This window comes from Amblyomma americanum, chromosome 11, assembly GCF_052857255.1.
Source record: "Amblyomma americanum isolate KBUSLIRL-KWMA chromosome 11, ASM5285725v1, whole genome shotgun sequence".
NCBI classification, from domain to species: Eukaryota; Metazoa; Arthropoda; class Arachnida; order Ixodida; family Ixodidae; genus Amblyomma; species Amblyomma americanum.
Genome location: NC_135507.1, coordinates 13,189,439 through 13,209,162, shown reverse-complemented (window position 1 = coordinate 13,209,162; position 19,724 = coordinate 13,189,439). Strand labels below are relative to the sequence as shown.

Sequence of the window (19,724 nt, the reverse complement as noted above, 5' to 3'; positions counted from 1 at the left end):
GGAGACGTGTACCGGTTTACCGGACCCCTCTTGGGCACGCGCAGTGGCTTCCCCTGATCCCAACTATGCCACTGCGCGTGTGCAGCCCCCGTACGTAAAACGTGTGTACGCCTCCGCTAGTACGTCTCCGGCATGCTAAAAACGTCAAATAACTGCCACATGTATACGGGGAAATACGGTATATATGTGAGTTGGATGTCTTGGACATTGATGAGAGTGTATATAGTTTATCAGTTGTAAGTCAAGCTCCTCTCTGACTACGATTTCATTTGCCATTTTCTTTTTCTGCGCATCTATATAACGGCATGCTTGAGCATGCCGTCTTTGTTCGTTGTAGTATATTGTCCCTTCAATCCGACTACGATATATACGTCACGTCACAGGGCGTCTCTCCTCCACGTGCACAGCTTGCCAGGTTTCTCCGCAATCGCGATAAGAGGCGTCCGACGTCCCGCCGTGTTGGTGCCAGGCCGTAAGGACCGAAAACAATGAGGGATATTCTATGTAGTTATATGGTTCGAGAAGGGGGCGGTGCTCGTACCACCCAACATCCGGTTCTCACGCACTGTTTACCTCGACCACACTTTCAATTGAAGCATCGATGCCTTCGAGCATCGAGACACTTGAAAGTGTCTTTCTTCTAAAGCGACAGCCGTGTAATCGGACGGGACTAATTGAAGATCCTACACAGAACATAATTACAGACAGGATCTAGTCGCAAGGTACGGCAGAGATGTTCCGCAAATTCGGCAAGATTTTCTGTCGGCCTGTCTTAACGACAGATTATTGTGCAGAATTGTAATAGTTCTCCGTATAGTTGTGCAGTAAAATTTTATAGTACTTTTCTGCAATTCTATCGCTAGTTCAAGGGTCAGCGCAGTACTATACAGAAAATTCTGATGTCACTACAAGCATTTCTAGCAGCACTAAAAAAAACGTGATGACAAATTTTATGCTTTTAAAATTTTATGAGCAGAGTGGGTCAGGGAAGTGAATATTATGCTATCTGAAATCGGGATGCGGGAGTGGTGTTGGGCAGGGCGTGCTATGCGGAGAGCGGGTAACTGGTTGTACCTTATGACATCTTTGATAATCCACACTTGTGCGCACCGGTGCGCTTTTTTCAATAATAGCACCAGTGCGCATAGGGCTACACCACATCGCGAGTCCCCGCGCACTGCATTGGTTTCGGGGCAACTGCATGCGGTGCGAGTTTATTCAAGATGATGTTAGTGTGGATTGCTTGTAAAGGTAAATGCAGCAGAGGCCAGCGGGGAGTCAGGAGAGATAGTCGGATTAATTAGTGCGAGCGGATAGGGTGGCAGCAGGTGGCGCAGGACATCGGTCTCAACGGTAGAGGCGCCCTTGTCCTGCAGTGACCACAGCTTCACCGATGGTGACGTTCAAGCGAATCCGTGGGAGGCAAACGCGCTCACGCCTATCCAGGCCACGCGGCGTGCGGAAGTAGTCACAGTTATGGTCGAAACGCCGAAGAGAACCGCATGATCGGTCCGCCTCGCATCGCGGGCTGTGCTCTGCAGGACCGCCAGGCATCAGCGACCGCGAATCTCGCCTTTTTGCTTTGAAGAGAGGGCGGAATGAGGTTGACCGGTGCCTGGTGTGGGGAAAGGCTTGCAGAGAAAGCTGTGTCAGTCATACTTATTTGATTAAGGCATTTAAGACTCTCCATTAAGCCCGTGTGCGAAAATCTCGCGCTTCGATGGGGCCGAAATTTAGAGGACACGCCTCCGTGGCAATATGGCGTGACCTCGGCGAAAGAAAAGCTATCCGCGAGCGACGATGTCAAACGGTGGGATATTTGCGCAATAAAAAAAAATACTGACTTACATTTTCTTTTTCATTGCGCTAATATTTCCTTCGGCGTAACAGAGATATATATGTACACGTGCAGGCGGGTGTCGGCTATACATGCCAACAAGGCCCGGTATTGGGGCCTAAATAATAATTGGTCTTTCGGGGAAAGGAAATGGCGCAGTATCTGTCTCATATAGCGTTGGACACCTGAACCGCACCGTAAGGGAAGGGATAAAGGAGGGAGTGAAAGAAGAAAGGATTCGAGCGTCCGGTGGTCGGCTGGGTTGGTAACACTGAATACCGAGGTGTCGCTTGCGTGGCTCACTCTCTTTTCGGGTTCGATTGCCTTAGTAAAGGAAGCGCGCTAGAGGACTACTTCCTTTTTGCACCCATGTCGCCGTATTCGTTTTCAGTGTGTGATGAGAAATGGGATTCTAAAGTCAACTTTCAGTGTTTCAAGCTTTACCACATAATAGGTATCCGACAGTGTAGACGGCTCAGAAGTGGGTGATAAGGTGTTTCCATCAATAATTGATTATGAAGTGCAATTTACATTTTATATCAAGATTTCTTTAATTCCTGAAGTTTGGGCATATAAGGGTTAATATAGTACGCTTTACTTTCAGTATTTGGTAATAGCATTATTGCTTCACCGTGGCTTCCATGGAGTCCTTCATTTGTCGCTAGCGGAATAGCCGACGGCGCATGGTCGGAAATCTACAAAACGTTCGGCATAACCAGACGCGCCTTCTTACAATGGAGTAATTACTCATTAGCATCCACACAAGCGCAGCCTTGCGACTGCAATGGAACGCCGCTTCCAGGCTTCCTTTGCAGCCGTACGGCTGCGCTTAGGTGGATGCTAATGAGTATAATCACTCCATTATTACAAATCTCCACCTTGGGATTAATTTTCCCCCTGAACATTGGACCAGACGCGCTTTCCGCTGGAGAACACCAAGCAGAATGCATGCGCTCAGTTTGTATACGGCATGTCCGAGGACTCGACATAACCAAGTTAAGTTTAATTGCAGTCAGCAAGGTTTGTAGGGCGGCGCATTCCAGTTACAATATTGGGCACCTTGCCCCTCCAGTGGCAACCAGAACAAGCCGAGCATATGCGAGCCGCGCAGCTCTGCGGACTCTTTAATGCTGGCGGGTTAACAAATGTCTGCCGAGTCACGCTCCAAGTGCTTCCGTGTTTGCTTGTGGCGCATATATCAGGACAGTGCAAAAATTAATGGCTACTTAGAACAATAGCAGGTATTGTCTCGCATTTTCGCCATTATGGGGTGCTCAGAGGCCTGCAGTTGTTGCGGCGCTATAGATAACGGGCTTCTCAATGTGGCAGCGAGTTTATCGGTTCTGAAGTCATTTCACAAGTGCGCTTACCGCCTTTTTCATCATTGTCGCCTGCTCGTCTAGCACGAGGTCGAGGGTTCGATTGCCGTCCGCTGTGCGGGGCGCGTTCATGTGGAGACGATAAGCAATAAAGACCCCGCAAGCAGGCGGTCGAAATCAATCCGAAGCCCACGCAGCCTGCAGTGCAGTGCCAACGCGTAAAAATCTGTTAAAAGACGGGAAGCTTCGGTGGGCACTTATTATTTGTTGTTGTTGACAGGCCTTTTTTTGTTGTTGTTGTTTTCAGTATCAAAGTTCCCAGTTCGCACGAGCTATAGGGGCTTTCCTGCATCGGCAGTAAATTTCACTCCGCTGACTGTCATCGCAACGACCCCGCGGCCACTCATCCTGGCATCGTGTTAGGTCACGTTATTTCATGTAATCGATGCACCGGATACATGGGAGTTTGTCCCGTATTGATCAAGCGGTACTTAATCTTAGCTAGTCCAGACTTTCTAACTAAATTGAAAATTTGTTTTTGAAGAAAGGAAATGGCGCAGTAATTGTCTGGCGTCTCTGTGCACACCTGAACCGCGCCGCAAGGGAAGGGAGGAAGTTGTGAGTGAAAGAAGAGGTGTCGTAGTGGAGAACTTCGGAATAATTTTGACGACCACGGCATTTTTAACGTGCACTGACTTAGCACAGCACACGGCCGCCCTTGCGTTTCGCCTACATCGAAACGCGGCCGCCGCGGTCGGATTCGAACCCGGATACTCCGGCTCAGTATACGAGGGTTCGAATCCGGGAACTCCGACTCAGTAGCCGAGCGCCCTTACCACTAAGCCACTGCGGCAAAAGAAAAAAAACAAGAAGAGGCGGACAGGAGGTTATGCGTTAGACATACGTGATTAGAGCGCACACTCAAAGTGGAGTGTTTTCAACCAGCGCGACCTTCAGTTGGCAAAGACCTTTGTTTCGGAGGGGCCCCTTATAAGCTGTCCCTCGAGAGTGGAGTAGTAGCTCGCGCGGCTGCTGTTATCGCCGGTATCTGAAGAGGACCGGTCGTCGAGTGTTTTACGCCCCCGCCTTGCTCACGAAGCGTTCACTGTGACGCGTGGCAGGCAGCCTTCGAATCGCGTGGGAGCGTTGCCTCCATTGAGTAGGGGTCGAAGGGCAACCGCTTTCTCTAAGCTATCGTTCAGCCTGTTAGTGCTAACGTGGCGCGCAGGAAACCGTGCTAAAGATGACGCGGCACTAAGTAAGCATCATCATCATCATCATAATCACGCTAACTGCATCAATCGCGGTATACATTGGCCTCTCCCACTCACTTCCAATCAATGCTGTCCTGCGCCAGCAAGCTTGTATAACCTCCTCCGCCCAACTGACTCGCCTGCTACTCCGTTACGGGGCCATCGGCCATCTCCTAGGCATACCGAACAACAAATGTGGAGGCTGTATATGTTGTCGCGTGCGGACCTGCTTTGTACGAAGCACTGGCGGTATAATTCTGCACCTGTGCGGTATGTGTTCTGCAGTCCTCCGACTTTTTCTTGTTTTTCTCCATTTTCGGCGCTCAGGCTTCGCAGCGTTTTCATGCTGCTGCAGGCGAAAAGGGTCCGAAATAGGAATTTTTGTGGTGTAATCGTGAAAATTTTCGCTATGGGCAGGAATGTTCCACTATCTTTCCACCATTACCACCACCCATCACGATCCATCACCACGACTGGACATCCTCAATCCCACCACCACCATCCACCATCCCCCACCACGATCCACCACCGCCACCTTCGGGCATCCTCAAGCTCCAAGGCACTCCTTACTTTTCCCGAAAGCTTTAACAAAGCATTCGTCCGCCCCTATGGGCTTTATCTGGAACAATGGTTTTTTTCAAGTGTATAGGACCCACCGCGGTGGCTCAGTGGTTAGGCGTTCGGCTACTGATCTGGAGTACCCGGGTTCAAACCCGACCGCGGCGGCCGCGTTTGGATGGAGGCGAAACGCTAAGGCGCCCGTGTGGTGTGCGATGTCAGCGCACGTTAAAGATCCCCAGATGGTGGAAATTATTCCGGGGCCCTCCACTACGGCGCCCTTTTCTTTCTTCTTTCACTCCTTCCTTTATCTTTTGCCTGACGGCGTGGTTCAGGTGTCCGCCGATATGACAGATACTTTGTGATTTCCTTTCCCCCAAAACCAATTCTGCAATTTTTCCAAGCGTATAGAAGCCGGTACACTGCACAGCTCAATTAAGCGGCGCTCGGTGCGGTCTCCTCAAACCCCTGTTCGGCCGTTTGAACTGGGCTGATGCGATGATCAACAACAAAGATGCGTTTCCATAGACTGAAATGCCGATCCCAGGTGCTGATAAGTAAGGCGTATTTAAGGGGCAAGTACAGCTTTCAGCGAATGAAACGCGATGATGCGAGGGCGTTGCCTCTCGTGCAGCCAAGGTGCCTCCAAGGAGGTGCCTCCAAGTACCGCACGTGTGCTGTCGCACGTCCCTTTCTCTGCACACGTTCCTTTCGCTGCACACCGATCAAACAGCGTCTCGTCCAAACAAGGTATCGAGCCCGGACGCTGGAATTACTTTCACGCACGGATCCCGTGGTCGGGTTATTGAAGGACGCCGCAGAATTGCTTTGCGTTAGCTTTTCTTGAGGTCTTGAGCCAGCTTGAGGTTTTTCTTTTCCACGCAAGTGCTCTTTCTCCTTCGTCCATCGTGGTTTCCGTGGACATTGTCTGGGGAAACCTTGTTTAACGAACCATGTCAGGTCTAGTGGAGGCTGTGCAGTGCAGATCGACTCTTGACAATATACTCGAGCCATGACATTTCCTTGCAGCACTGTTGAAGCTATGGACCTGGTCAACCAATCAGGACAGCGCGCAGGTCTTAGACTTCTTTTTGCGCGCCCGCTTGCGCCGTTTGCTGAACGCCGTTAGCAAAAGCTCCTCTGTAAACGGTGCAGTGCTTGTAGGCACGCCTGGGGTGGAATTAGGGACAAGACAGCGCTGTCTACCAACCATAAAAGAGCACCCAAACAACATTAACGCCACTATAAATGCCACTGGTACATATCGTGATTCTACAGTCAAGGAGGGATGACTTTTGTTGGCACTATTTTCCGCAACGCAGCAACGTTGCCTCTGCACGCTTCAGTTTAAGCGATGCTGCAAGGAACTACTGGGACGTTGTCCAGCTCCTGTTGGGACAGGCAGGAAAGGCTGGTGCGGGTGCTGTGGAGACATGATCGAATTTCTCTCACGTGCGTGATATGTCGCGCGAGGCGGGTCCGGAAGGCGGCGCGGATGCCCGAAAGAGGCAGCGACTCCAGCGCTTCTAGGTTAAATGAAAAAAAATTGTGAAGAGTCTTGATACTGTGTCCTTGCATCAAATTATGATTGCGAGAAAGGTTGGCTTCGAATTTTGGAGCACTATAAATGCATGCCCGCACTAAAGGCCCGTGAGAACTCCTGTTTTCTAGCCTAAATTTATTATCTGCTTCCTCGGATCCTGCTTGTCTGCACCCTGGTCATGGCATGGCGAAAGCACTAGGCGTCGTGTAGTGCCCTACGAAACGTAGAAAAGGGGTGGTGATGATGTTAAGATGTCAGTGGCATTAGCCTTACAATGGTTATGTCGGCAATTGCTCTGTCTGTGCCTGCGCCATAGTGGAAGAATTGATTCTCCTATCATTGCCGCAGATTGTGATCGTTAGTCTCAAAAACTTCAGAAGCAGCTTGGTATGCCGCGCGCCTCCCAGTTCTTCATACCCCAGGGAACAAAGCCCGGATTTCGCTGCGCAGTCGCACATCTAGCCTTTTCAGGATGCGCGAGCACTGTTCACTGATCATCGTGAAAACAATGGCTCTCTGGAAGAAAATGTTCCGGGCCAACTACAACTGCACAATTCGTGCATAGAGGCGACGGTGCCTGTTGCATCCTGCGCATTCACGCTGACGTTTATAAAGTGGAGGCTTTCTGAAACTAACCGCCGTTCCACATATATCATTTCTGTATCTCGAGCGTGATTCCAGTTATCTAAGTAGTATTTTAAAAATAGTTCCACTTAGGTTCCATTTAGAGCTTAAGCAAGGTCGATTCGCGAGCGATTCAGGATAGGGCTTTCTCTCGCGATAGACCGAGTGTAATCAGGAGGTGCAGAGCCGGCCAATGCGGTAAGAGCTCATTTGCCAGACTTGCCGCGAGCTTCTTTTGCCAGATTTTCATCTTTCGGAACTCCCTCTGCCGTCGGTCCTGGACCGGCTTCTTGCACAAGGCAGTCGGTGAATGGGCGGTGCACGTTAATCGGACAAGCTCGCAGTGATTATTTTGCGCTGCAGTTTTTTTTTCAACTAGATTAATCGCTGGCCTGTGCGACAAATGGCGCCAGGTTTGGTATACGTTCACATCTTATTTTTATATCCTGGGCGTTACAGAGTAAACGGCCTACCTCTGTAACGGCGTGTACCTGAGCGGCGGTCAAACCTGTGACCCAGCGGAGGGTGCTAAGAATCTCTGGCTCCGGACAGGTCGCCATTGGAAATTGTACCTGGTAGCGTTTAACCCTATAGAACCTTATCCAGCGAGGGCGTAGCAGGGGGCGGCAGAAAGTTAGGTGGGCGGATGAGATCAAGAAGTTTGCGTGCATATGGTGACCGCAGCTGGCAAAGGACAGGGTTAATGGTAGAGACCCTTTTGTCCTGCGGTGGGCGTAGTGAGGCTGATGATGGTGATGTACATGAGCCGCACGAACGAACGTGTCAGCCTGTGGCTATTTCAAAGGCCCGAAGTATTTTTCGTTCTTTTTCATTTTTTTTTTGTTTTCAAGCTGGCCGCACCCTTATGCCTGTCAGCGAACCAGAAACATAGCCTATATGCGTCGGCGCCGACGTTGCTGAGGGCGTGCGCGCACATCTGTGCACGGCCGAACGCGCGTGTGGGGTGCTGATCAGACATTGTCGCTGTTGGTACGAGGCTTCATATACAGACCTCATCGCAAGCTCCATATAGTTGGCACTCGCGCGGCGCGTATCGAGCCGTGACATTCGGCGCGCCGCTGTAGCTCGTGCTGCGTGTCACAGCCCCTCCCCGGTGGCGGTCACGTCCCCGCGGCTCATTCCCCCCTCCCCCCTGCTTTGTTTATAGCCCGCTTGTTTTTGTTTGTTTTTGTCGCGCGCGCATTGCTCCCATTGTGCTCTGTTCGCGTGGCGCCCCCGTTTCTGACGTCACACGCAAGGACGCGCTGATAATGCGTGCACGGTAAACACTACCTTGGGTATTTTTTTTTTTTGCTTTCTGTGTCAACGCCGGCGGCACCTGCATATGCCGCTGCACAGGAGCGCGACCTGCGCATGGACAAGATCAGGGACGCTTGTGCGCTGCGCTGTCGCGGCTGACAAGCGCGAACGCGCTCTGCTACGTTCTTTTTTATCTTTTCATCTTGCCGGGTAAACTTACGCAAGCGGTGGGATATGCGACAGTCGTCAATGGCTTCATGCTGGGCGGAAAGTGTGCTTCACTTCACGCGAACCTTTTCTTTCGACGTTGGTTGAACGCATTATGTCGTGTTTACGTTTGACTGCACACGCCGCTACAGCTAATTAGCACTTTGAAGCCGCCATGTATAGAGGACCTCGGTTCTGTACACGCATGCAGTATTCAAGGATCAGTGCGTTTTAGTTCGGCTGTTAGGTCTGTGGACGAAAGGTGCATTAGTGGTAGCCGCGAGCTACCAACTGTGGACGCGACATTGAGTATAGGACCTATTCAGAGCTTAACCTCTCGTCAGAGCACCAAGTGTTGCTGACGAGGCTAATAAGACGCAACGCTAGTCGGTCGGTCTTTCTTCCGGCTTCGAGGCTTTTCAGCCCCTTTTCATCGACGCTGTTTTCAGGAACTTAGTCTAAGTGGAGTCGACTTTTTTCTGCCGGTTAAGCTCGCAGCGTACTGAATGCTGGTTACGTGCACTGGTTAGGCTAGGTTAACGATGAAGGGAAAGACGTACAAGTTTCTGGCTCTAACTGATCACATGACCCTTACAGTCCTGAATTTTTTCTTCTCTTTTTAGCCGTTTTTCTTCCTGTCCTTTTTATAGGGCACCAGGGCCGAAGGGCTAAGTGAAGTCGACTTTTTTCTGCCGGTTAAGCTCGCAGCGTACTGAATGCTGGTTCCGTGCACTGGTTAGGCTAGGTTAACGATGAAGGGAAAGACGTACAAGTTTCTGGCTCTAACTGATCACATGACCCTTACAGTCCTGAATTTTTTCTTCTGTTTTTAGCTGTTTTTCTTCCTGTCCTTTTTATAGGGCACCAGGGCCGAAAGGGCTAAGTCAAGTCGACTTTTTTCTGCCGGTTAAGCTCGCAGCGTACTGAATGCTGGTTCCGTGCACTGGTTAGGCTAGGTTAACGACGAAGGGAAAGACGTACAAGTTTCTGGCTCTAACTGATCACATGACCCTTACAGTCCTGAATTTTTTCTTCTCTTTTTAGCCGTTTTTCTTCCTGTCCTTTTTATAGGGCACCAGGGCCGAAAGGGCTAAGTCGACTTTTTTCTGCCGGTTAAGCTCGCAGCGTACTGAATGCTGGTTCCGTGCACTGGTTAGGTTAGGTTAACGATGAAGGGAAAGACGTACAAGTTTCTGGCTTTAACTAATCACATAACCCTTACAGTGACGTAAGAAGAAATGAAGGCAGTGAAGGGGGAGTAGGAGTAATAGGAGGGCGGTCCACACCAACGCCTCTTGGAGTTAGTCTACAGGATACAACTTAAAGGAAAACAGCCGTTGGTAACAGTAGGCTGTGGTCCGCGGCGTCCTGCAGTTCTCCGCCTACCAATTGCAACAGTTAAAGAAATCAGCTTTTTGATGTTTGACTATATCAAATAATCCTCTCAGGGCACCAATATTCCTGAGCTTATAATTTCGTCGAAACGCTAAGGCGCCCGTGTGCTGTGCGATGTCAGCGCACGTTAAAGATTCCCAGATGGTCGAAATGATTCCGGAGCCCTCCACTACGGCACCTCTTTCTTCCTTTCTTCTCTCAGTCCCTCCTTTATCCCTTCCTTTACGGCATGGTTCAGGTGTCTGTGGATATGTGAGACATACTGCGCCATTTCCTTTCCCACAAAACCAATTTTCATTTTCATAATTTCGTCTGGTGGTTAGCTTCTTGTTAGGTAAGAAAAGCTATAACAACAGACTACTTTTTGGACGCGGAGGAATTTTGTGTGGCCGTCCTGAATGCGAGCGTAGCTTCACTGCAGACTTAAGATAGCGAGGATAGCACCACCTATAGACTAATCTGTAGGTGGTGATGTCCAGACACAGGGTATGTCATGAAACCGCACACTGGTTTCCCCTTTCAAGGAGCGTTTCTGCGCGTCAGTTTGAATTTTTGAGATTTCGGATTGCGGACCACTCTCGATAGGTTTTCACGGTACGTGGTGACCTTCTTGTGCATTGCCGGTTTTCCGCTAAATGCGACGTCAGTACGGTGTGGCAGCTTGCGCACCTGACGTCATAAGCGTAAAGTGCCAGCAGCGCTGCAGTCACTTTGCCCTTAGCGCAGCACTGTTCAACGCCTGCAGCTTTGGGAGAGTGTACGGACGTCCGAAATAACGCCTTCAGTTTCTTAGGCTGTTCTTGACCTTGCTTTCCGCGTTGCTTACTTAATGATGTAAGTGAACCAACTAGGTCAACTTTTTGTTCTTTCGAAACAGACTCGGGCGCGCAGCTCTATCGGCACGCCTCGGGGCCGATGTGCAATGGCATGAAGGTCGTACACAGTCAATGTGCTGCATACGTGACCTCGAATTGTCCGTTGCCTGGCGTTGTTGTGGGGCTCGCGGCGCCTCTGTGGCGTTGCAGTGCTCTGCAGAGTACATGACTGTTCTGTCACACTGTCGTTGTCTGTATATATCCTGTAAGCTTTCGGCAAGGGTGGTATTATTCCAGGTGTTCACGTGCCCTCAGCCGGATGCGTATCGCCACTCGGCAGCGTTTTTTCGCGCACATACATGGCCGCTTCAGACGCACTGCGCATTTGTAATAAAGCATCTTGTGTGCTAACTGACGTCATTACAAAGAGTATGAGGTAGGAGGGACGGTAATGTCGCCAGGGGCGAACGCGTGGCTCGCGTGTGAGGCGGTTATATACGAAGGGGTGAACGCCTTTTGGCCACATGACAACTGCCAGCCAACATCTCCCTTGAAAAAGGGAACAAAGCCGGCCTCCGCAGGCGTATACTATCGCGTTTCACATTACCGTGCCTAATAATAATAATAATAATAATTGGTTTTTTGGGAAAGGAAATGGTGCAGCATCTGTCTCATATATCGGCGGACACCTGAACCGCGCCGTAAGGGAAGGGATAAAGGAAGGAGTGAAAGATGAAAGGAAGAAGGAGGTGCCGTAGTTGAGGGCTCCAAAATAATTTCGGCCACCTGGGGATCTTTAAAGTGCACTGACATCGCAAAGCACACGGGCGCCTTAGCGTTTTTTTTTTTTTTGTGGAGGCAATACGCTAAGGCGCCCGTGTGGTGTGCGATGTCAGTGCACGTTAAAGATCCCCAGGTGGTCGAAATTATTCCGGAGCCCTCCACTACGACGCCTCTTTCTTCCTTTCTTCTTTCACTCCCTCCTTTATCCCTTCGCTTACGACGCGGTTCATATATGATATGTGAGACAGATACGGCGCCATTTAATTTCCCCCAAAACCAATTATTATTTTATTAGGCAAGGTAATGTGAAACGCGATAGTATACGCCTGTGGAGACGGGCTTTGTTCTCTTTTTCAAGGGTGATGTCGGCTGGCGGTTGTCATGTGGCCAAAAGACGTTTATCCCTTCGTATATAACCGCCTCCTACGTTCCACTATGAACAAACGATCGGCGATGCATAGGTCGCCATGGGTGGACGCGTGGCTCGCGTGATATAAGGCGTGGAGAGGAGACTCGTTGGCCGACGTGTCTTTTGCCTTCTCGGAGCTCTGCTGGGAAGATTAGCATCTGTGACAGTGGTGGGCTGCTGTTATCTCCCTCTCTTAGTTCCGCATGAAAAATAAGAGAGATAAGACCCGCACTGAGTCAGTCCTAAGTGTGTGCTTCTGCTCTTTCCCTTTGCAGCGGCACCGATGAGTGTGGTCGCGGACGGGCTTGGACACTCCCTAGGGTGAGTTCATTTTGCCGCTTCATTCCCCCTGTGCTTCTGACTTCTGTAAAGATATGAAATGAATGAATGAATGAATGAATGAATGAATGAATGAATGAATGAATGAATGAATGAATGAATAGGGGAAAGGCATGATAATCCGTAAGCAGTTGCAAGCGCAAAAGGCCGGGGCGTATTTGTGGCGCAGGCGCACATAGTCTTCCGCACCGTATATGTGGAGTTTTGAAGCTCAGCTGTTCGCGGGTTGAGCGGTGTGCCTCGGCGTAACAGAGTGCGGAGCGCAGCGGAGAATGAAAGACGGCTATACCGCAGCGGAAACAGCGTTACCGATTGAAGAAGCGTAGCTTGTTGGGCCAGTTGGTGCATGGTATGAGGAAAACCAGCGAAAGGACGCATTCACAAGGAGGAGAAGTACACAGGACAACGCTGGACAACGCTGGACAACGTTGTCCTGTGTACTTCTCCTCCTTGTGTATGCGTCCTTTCGCTGGTTTTCCTCATACCAGCGTTACCGAGAAGCGTAATCGTCGGCAATTTTTAGTGCGCTGCCACTTGTACTGGCCATTCCCCGCATTTGGGCGTAGTGTGTTTGTCTGCCTGTCTGAAGCAGGTTTCGTGGTAACCTGCCCACCGTGTCAGGCGACAGCTCATTTATCAGTGATAGGCTGCTCGGGAAGAACAACCTGGGTCCAACCCAAGTCCCACCGATGGCAGCACCTACCATAGCACCTGCCTTGTGCCACTGCCACTGCTTACCTGCCCACCGGGTGGCTTACTTTCAAAGGTGTAGTCTGTGGAAACCGCGGAGACAACCTGGGGTGCTAATTAGATTGAACCGCACCTAAGCGCAGCAAGCTAAGCGGAATGAACAGCAGCGGTTAGGAGGAGAACGTGACTCGGATGATACTTGCACTGTAGCTAGACTGAAGAAATTGAGGTGGTAATTAGGTGGTAGCCTGGTACCACTTAGGTCGTAGCTCCAACGGACTGTTCACGTTATGTTAGCGCACATATCCGCAGTTGACCTAATTGCCCGAATCGATGGGCATTTTTTTTTCTTTTCAACCTTTGCAAACTTTTCTTTTTCTTTCGAGATGGCTAACTGCCGCCCTAGAACTTCGTATTTCAAACCACAATTAAGAACTGCCATCCTAAGGAAGCCGAGCTGATATTCTGCAGACGCATATAGCGCATTCTTGTTTTGGTTGTCTCGAAGATTCCCTTCGCTCAGCGGAATGATTTTATTTTATTTTTCGGCGCTGCAGCCAAGCGGGCGTATATGTAGCAGCCGTCGCAGTTCAGTAAACAAAGCTGTGGTTGCAGCTTCTTTAGCAAACCTCCGCAAACAGCTTGCGAAAGCCGTTTAGGCGGCGAAGCGGAACCTTGACTGCTCACTGGGCGCTAATATATAGACGTCCTCTTGCCTGAGCAACTGCATCATGGTTATACATATGCCCCGTAGTTGTGACACAGTGTTATGAAAGCTGTAGCGTCGCCCTTTCCAGTCGGCACCCGCTGGTTATGTCACATACTGCCACAAGATTTGTCTTTCATAGACCCTAGCCGGTTGGTGACTTGGGCTACACAGTGACAACGATAACTGGTCGGCATTAGGATGGATAATCGGGCTGCTTCAATACGAGTAGGGGAATGACTTGAGGGGGAGTAAGATCTGAACTAAAGGACTAATTGCTCATTGCCATCTACCCACATTGAGTAGCCTCGCGCCAGGACTATGGGATGATCAGGACCAGTGATTCGTCCCCGAACCAGGAAGAATTCCTCCATAGTATACAACTTCGAAGCATATTAAAAAGTTTTGTAACTTTCCTTTGTAGCCGTATGACTGCGTTTTGGCGGGTGCTGATGAGTAGTTCAGGCACATATCCAAGGGGGACGGGAGGCACCCCTTCCTCTTGGCAATGCTCTTTTTGAGCATACCCCCACTATAATACGAAAAATTACCCGGGGCCCTCCTAAAAAAAAGAAATGTTTGGTTACGTGCCTGGTGTGGTTGCTCCCCTATTTCAGTTTGACTACTACATGCATTCGGAAGTAAAGATATTGTCTGTGGGCTGGCCCTGACCTCGCTTGCGTCAGATCTTTGGTCACATTAAATGTTTTCTGAATATCCGCGTTCTCCGGATCGGTAGAGCCGTCCGTCCTTTCCATCCCTTCCAGGAGATCATCAAAGACACGCGCTCTCTGAACTAGTTGCAAGCACCTTAAGAGAGTTCGCGCTTCAAAAGTCTTCCTGCTTGATCATGCAGGCAAGCGCTTTGAACAGTCCCGCGGCGTTTAGGGCAGCGACGCACAGCGAATTTTTGATCGGAAGGGCGCAACCTGCCCCGACGCTGCAATGTTTTATGAACCAAAGGACGTGTACCATTCCCTCCAGGCACGAGGCATTGAAACTGGGTCGGGGGTTTCAAACCTCGGAGATTATAACTGCGTTGCCACCATGATTAGTGCGCGAGGGAGATCTATCAATTTTTCTCTTTGAGATTTTTGACCCGACAAACCCTTTAGTGCTTGCTTTCCGGTCCCTAAATTCAAAAGAATCGTTTATTGTAAGTAAATTTGAAGATACAATTTTTGTATTCATCACCTGATTCTGACTTGTGACGTTGGCTTTGATGTCTGCGTGGGCATTTTAGACTGCGAAGTCGCGAGCAATGAGGACGGCGGCTTGGCCTAACATTAGGGAGTCCGCTTATGAGAGTTCCCCTGACATCACCGCATGCAGATAGTTTTTGAAATCGGCGGTGGTACCGGGTGTGTTTTTACTGCGTAAGCAGTATATTCCTTTTCTGGCGAAAATTCGCTGTGTGCATATGTGTGTGTGTCTATACTTCCGAGAGCCCTCCGGGCCAGCTTCAGGTGCGGTCGCACATACGGACAGCACTGGTAAAAATAAGTCACCCACCCAGGAGCCGTCACCCACCACACGTATCCCACACGCCTCCGCTATTAACCTATCAGAAACCCAAGGCGTAAGAAAATTCAAAGTCGCAATGGGGAGGCGATCATTGTAAAAGCGAAAGGTACAACCAATGCTGCTATCGCATATTTATCGCAACGCATCGTATGTTGTTGGCCTGTGCGCTTTTCCTTTACCAGATTTATCAAAGTTCCGTTTTTGGTGTAGTAGTCACTTGGTCATTAGAACGCGGCAATTAATCGATGCAGGCCAACTTCAGTTCGTCCTCAACGTCCCTCCATAGCAGCAGCAGCAGCAGCAGCAGCAGCTTACCGCGTGTCTAGCGAACCGCGCGGCTTGGAGACATTCCATTCTCGCCTGCCGTGTCTACCGTCCATTCACGCTTTATGCATTGCTCGCGGGTCCGTGAATCAGCGGCTGGCTGTGCCCCATCGCCGACGACGACGAGCGTCTATTTTCGGCCGCCCTTACAAGCGACCTGTGTCCGGCAGGAAGGCATTTGGCAGTTGCGTGGACCGCCGCATGACGGCGCTGCTAGCCGCGTGAGCACGCGAGAAAACACGCTGCCGGTACCGGCAGTGGCGTTGGTGGCGTGCCACTTTTCAAGAGCGCGCTCTCGGTGGTCGTACAACTGAGTGGGGCAATCGTTTGCTCAGGAAGCTTCCGAGCGAAGCGCGTTTTAACAGCGTCCACTTAATGGTCTCGGGGGGCTGCCTGCCGACGCCGGGGTGCTGGGACCCCTTGCGGTTCACATCCGACCCTAGTCGCGCCCGTCGTCGCTCGGTTGCTTGGTCAGCGCGGAAGTCGAAATGGATTCCTCGCACGACATCGCGGTCGGCCGCACGCTTTTACCGGCCCGATGGCCTCTCTGCATAATGGACGACGTGGTGCGTGTGTATATATAAACGCACTACGTACTGTGCTCCGATAAATTGGCGCGGTGCACAAATGGATATTTTGATGAGTGTGTGTTAGTCCGTTATGTACGATGATCACCAGACGTATATAGGTGCGGCCGCAGATGGCGCTCCCGTAGCTATGTCTGCCATGTTTATCAGTGTTTCGTTTTCGTTGCGAAGTGTACAGTTAGCGTGACGGTTGAATGGCTGCTGTCTGTTCGCGCCATAGAGGCTGCAACGCTTTGTGCACTCGTGCACACCGATGCTTTCTCAAGCTGTGCCGTCAGCAGATCAGAGTCGATATACACAGAGTTAAAAACGTATGCCAGAAATCCCGCCGCGGTATTTTATGGGCTTGCAGTGCAGCTGCGCATACTCTAAGCGCTCGTGCGCATGTCGTCACACAAACGCCTCCTGCGCATACGCGAATCGCTGAGAAATATTTTCGCGCATGCGCACTTGGGCCACACTTGCATGGCGCTGCACCAAGCGACCCAATCGGCAGTCCGTCACGTCTCTCACTTGTCAGCTGTGACCTGGCTGCGGATCAAGACTGCATTTCGCGTTAACCATAGTGTTCGAGGCTGTGTGAATCATAGAGCCTGAAAAAAATAAACGGCGCTTGGTTGCTTCTGCTGGACGAATGTTCACGATGGAGCAAGCTCTCCCGATCACGTGAGTTAGAACACATTGGCAACGTCCACGATCGTGGCTCGCGGTGCAATTTGCGACGCAGTAAGTCTAGGTTGATATGAAATTCTACCTCACTCTACCGATTCTAATTAGGCAGTTCTATTTCCACTCCACTTGCGGTGGTGTTCGCCTCATGACGTCACGACTTGGATGTTAAACAGGTATATGTTGGGGGCGCTGCGTTCAACATCAGAGTCCGAGAGCATGCGTTTGCAAAACTGCCGAAACTTGATATGCTTTATATGCAAACATTGTCTGCGTGCCATTGTCAGGGTGAAATTTTGTACTTCGCGTAACTTTTGTCGACACCACTTAATTACGCCACAAGACGTTCGCGTAGGCATTCGACCAAACTGAAGGGACGAAGCGGTCGAACACGCCTGTGAGATTTATTTGTCCTCTTTTGTGTATAAAGTTTTTATACCCCGGGGAGGAATCAGGCGCTCTTTTTGGAAGCGCTGCTTTGATGCAGTACTGTCTGCTACGGTATTACCGGAGATAGGTATCGTCTTGGTACTTTTTATATCTGCGCAGATATTACGAAGCATCTCTCCATACATATTTGTCTTCCTTACCAGCTGTGGGCCGGGCTACAGCCCTTCCACCGTAATTGCGCTGTCAGTGCCAGCTGCCTGCGCACGCAAGTTTGTTCGTTTGAAAATCGAAGGAGCAAGGAAGACTGCCGCCGGCGCTTTGGCCTGAAATGAGGTGACTGCCGCCATCGGACTCGAACTTATACTGGTTAAGTTAGGCGGACAGGCAAGATGTGTCAGGTTTAGTGCGGCTCTATACTGTTAAAAGCATTCGATTTTTGGGACGTGCAAAAGCATATGCTTAGCTTGGTTGTCTCATGGTTTCGCTTTGGTGTGCCATCGGCACGTCTGGCGACGATATTACTTAGGTTAAGTTCTGGTCGAGGTTAAGATCGATGATATGATATGATCTGTTCGCGCCGCAGGCTGAAGAAATTGATGGGGACGTAGATGTGCAGTGCACAGGGCGAGATATTTACAGTTGGGCACAAGGCGTGATTGGCTGCGGTGATAGAATAGGCCCTTCGTGCTGTGGCCAGCGAAACTTATCAGTCTGCGCCGCCGAGGGTTCGAAACGCAGTCTAGGCAGTATATTTTTTTCTGCATGGGCTGTTGTTATGCTAGGTTTCGCCGCGGCCACCTTCAACGTGCAGCTTAACCCAAACTCGGTGATTAGATCAAACGACACGAAGCAGTGCTTTCGCATTAAAATATCTGGACGACGCATTAAAATATCTGGACGACTATGTTTTGCGCAGCTGTCGTATATCCTTTTGATTTGCTAATTACCGATCTCTCCGGTGAAGTCACGACAGGAGGGAGGGAAGTAAGCTGGAAGAGAGTTATGCGCCGGACGGCTCCGCTCACGTGGGCGGCACGGTCACATGATGAAGTGCTCATTTAGGTAACGTCATGACGTTGTTCACGCATGGCCGACGCTGTGGCCGCTTGACCAGCCGTCACGTCACATCATCGCTGCTACGCCAACGCCACCGGATATAGCGGGCATGATCTAACAGCTGCGAAAAGAAAGTACTGTACGAAAAAAGGCGTACAGGAACAGCTGGTGGGAGACTCGCGCCCGACCATCGTGACAGCCCGGCTAACAAGATGCAGCCATGACACGCTAGCCATTCGCAGACCATTCTCTGACATTCGAAGAAGAGGGGGTATCCCGGCAATATATGGGGATGAGCCAACTTCGGCATGCTGTGGAATTTTCTTCTTTAAGGCTGTAGTAAAGAAGGGCCTAAGCATTGTTTGTTTGCGCGGCCTGTGCTCCGACAGGGCTTTAGGCGAGGAAATGTGCACCGCTCGGACACCGTGGTGATCCACCCGTCTCTGGCAGCGCTGCGATCGGAGTCTCTTGAAAGCGGGCCGCTACAGGTGACGCCGCTGGAGTCACGCGGAAACCCCCGTCCGCTACACTGTCTATTCCAGGTCACTGTGTCTGTGGTGTGCACTGGCCATCCGTGCCTCCGGGACTTTAGCTCTTGGCGTAGGTTTTGCAGTTTCCAGAAGCAGCCGTGCGTAGCTGCATGGCGCCCTCTGGCGTTTAGGCTTCGGTGCTGCCAAGAAGGCCCGTATCCCGTATCGTTCTGCCGTCACCGACTTAGCTGTCAGCGTATGTACGCGCTTGTGTGAAGCGCTCCAAGGCGAGATTGATGGATGGTGCGCCTGAATGACGTGCGACTTCAGCCAAGAAGGATGAGGGCGCTCGCCCGCGTGAAAAACCATCGAACTCGAGAAAAGAAACTGGGGCCTCTGGTATGCGGAAGCCGACTTTGAGGCTCTAGGGTTGCTAAAAGCTCGTGTAAATGCTTCCGGAGCCATGATGTGAAAAGGAAATACCTATAGAACCGGAGAGACTGACATGGTTGTCTATAGCCCAACGATATACCGCCGACAAATGCACCGCCATGGCGGCACAATATAAGAATCGCCGTCATTCTCAGCGTATTTCTGTGTCACGAATTTGGAGCCCCCTCGCTATTCGTATAACAACCTGGGAATAGCTGGGAGCTTCCATAGCTGCTTCCGTCACCATCACTGAGATTACACCGCCCTGCCCAAGCCCATCTCTTCCTCTTGATTTCGAATGGGATGTCATTAACTCGTGTTTTGCTTCCTGACCCACTCTGCCTTCTTCCTGCCCCTTAACGTTACACCTATTTTCCGTTCCATAGCTCGCTGCGTTATCTTTAATTTAAGGTCAACCCTTTTTGTTCGCCTCCACGCTTCTGCCCCATATGTGAGCACCGGTAAGATACAACTGTTGTATGCTTTTCTCATAAGGGACCCTGGAAAACTGCGATTCATGATCTTAGAGTACCT

The 19,724-nt window shown here is 50.6% G+C and overlaps 1 protein-coding gene across 4 annotated transcripts in view; it reads left to right on the top strand.

Annotated features, from left to right (window-relative positions):
• Window positions 1-19,724, top strand: part of Cpes (Ceramide phosphoethanolamine synthase) — an 86,574-nt gene that overhangs the window by 41,284 nt on the left and 25,566 nt on the right. For all 4 annotated transcript variants that reach the window (XM_077642862.1, XM_077642864.1, XM_077642863.1 and 1 more), the window contains exon 2: window positions 12,279-12,324. The gene's annotated coding sequence lies outside the window, so the exon portion shown is untranslated. The remainder of the gene's footprint in view (window positions 1-12,278; window positions 12,325-19,724) is intronic.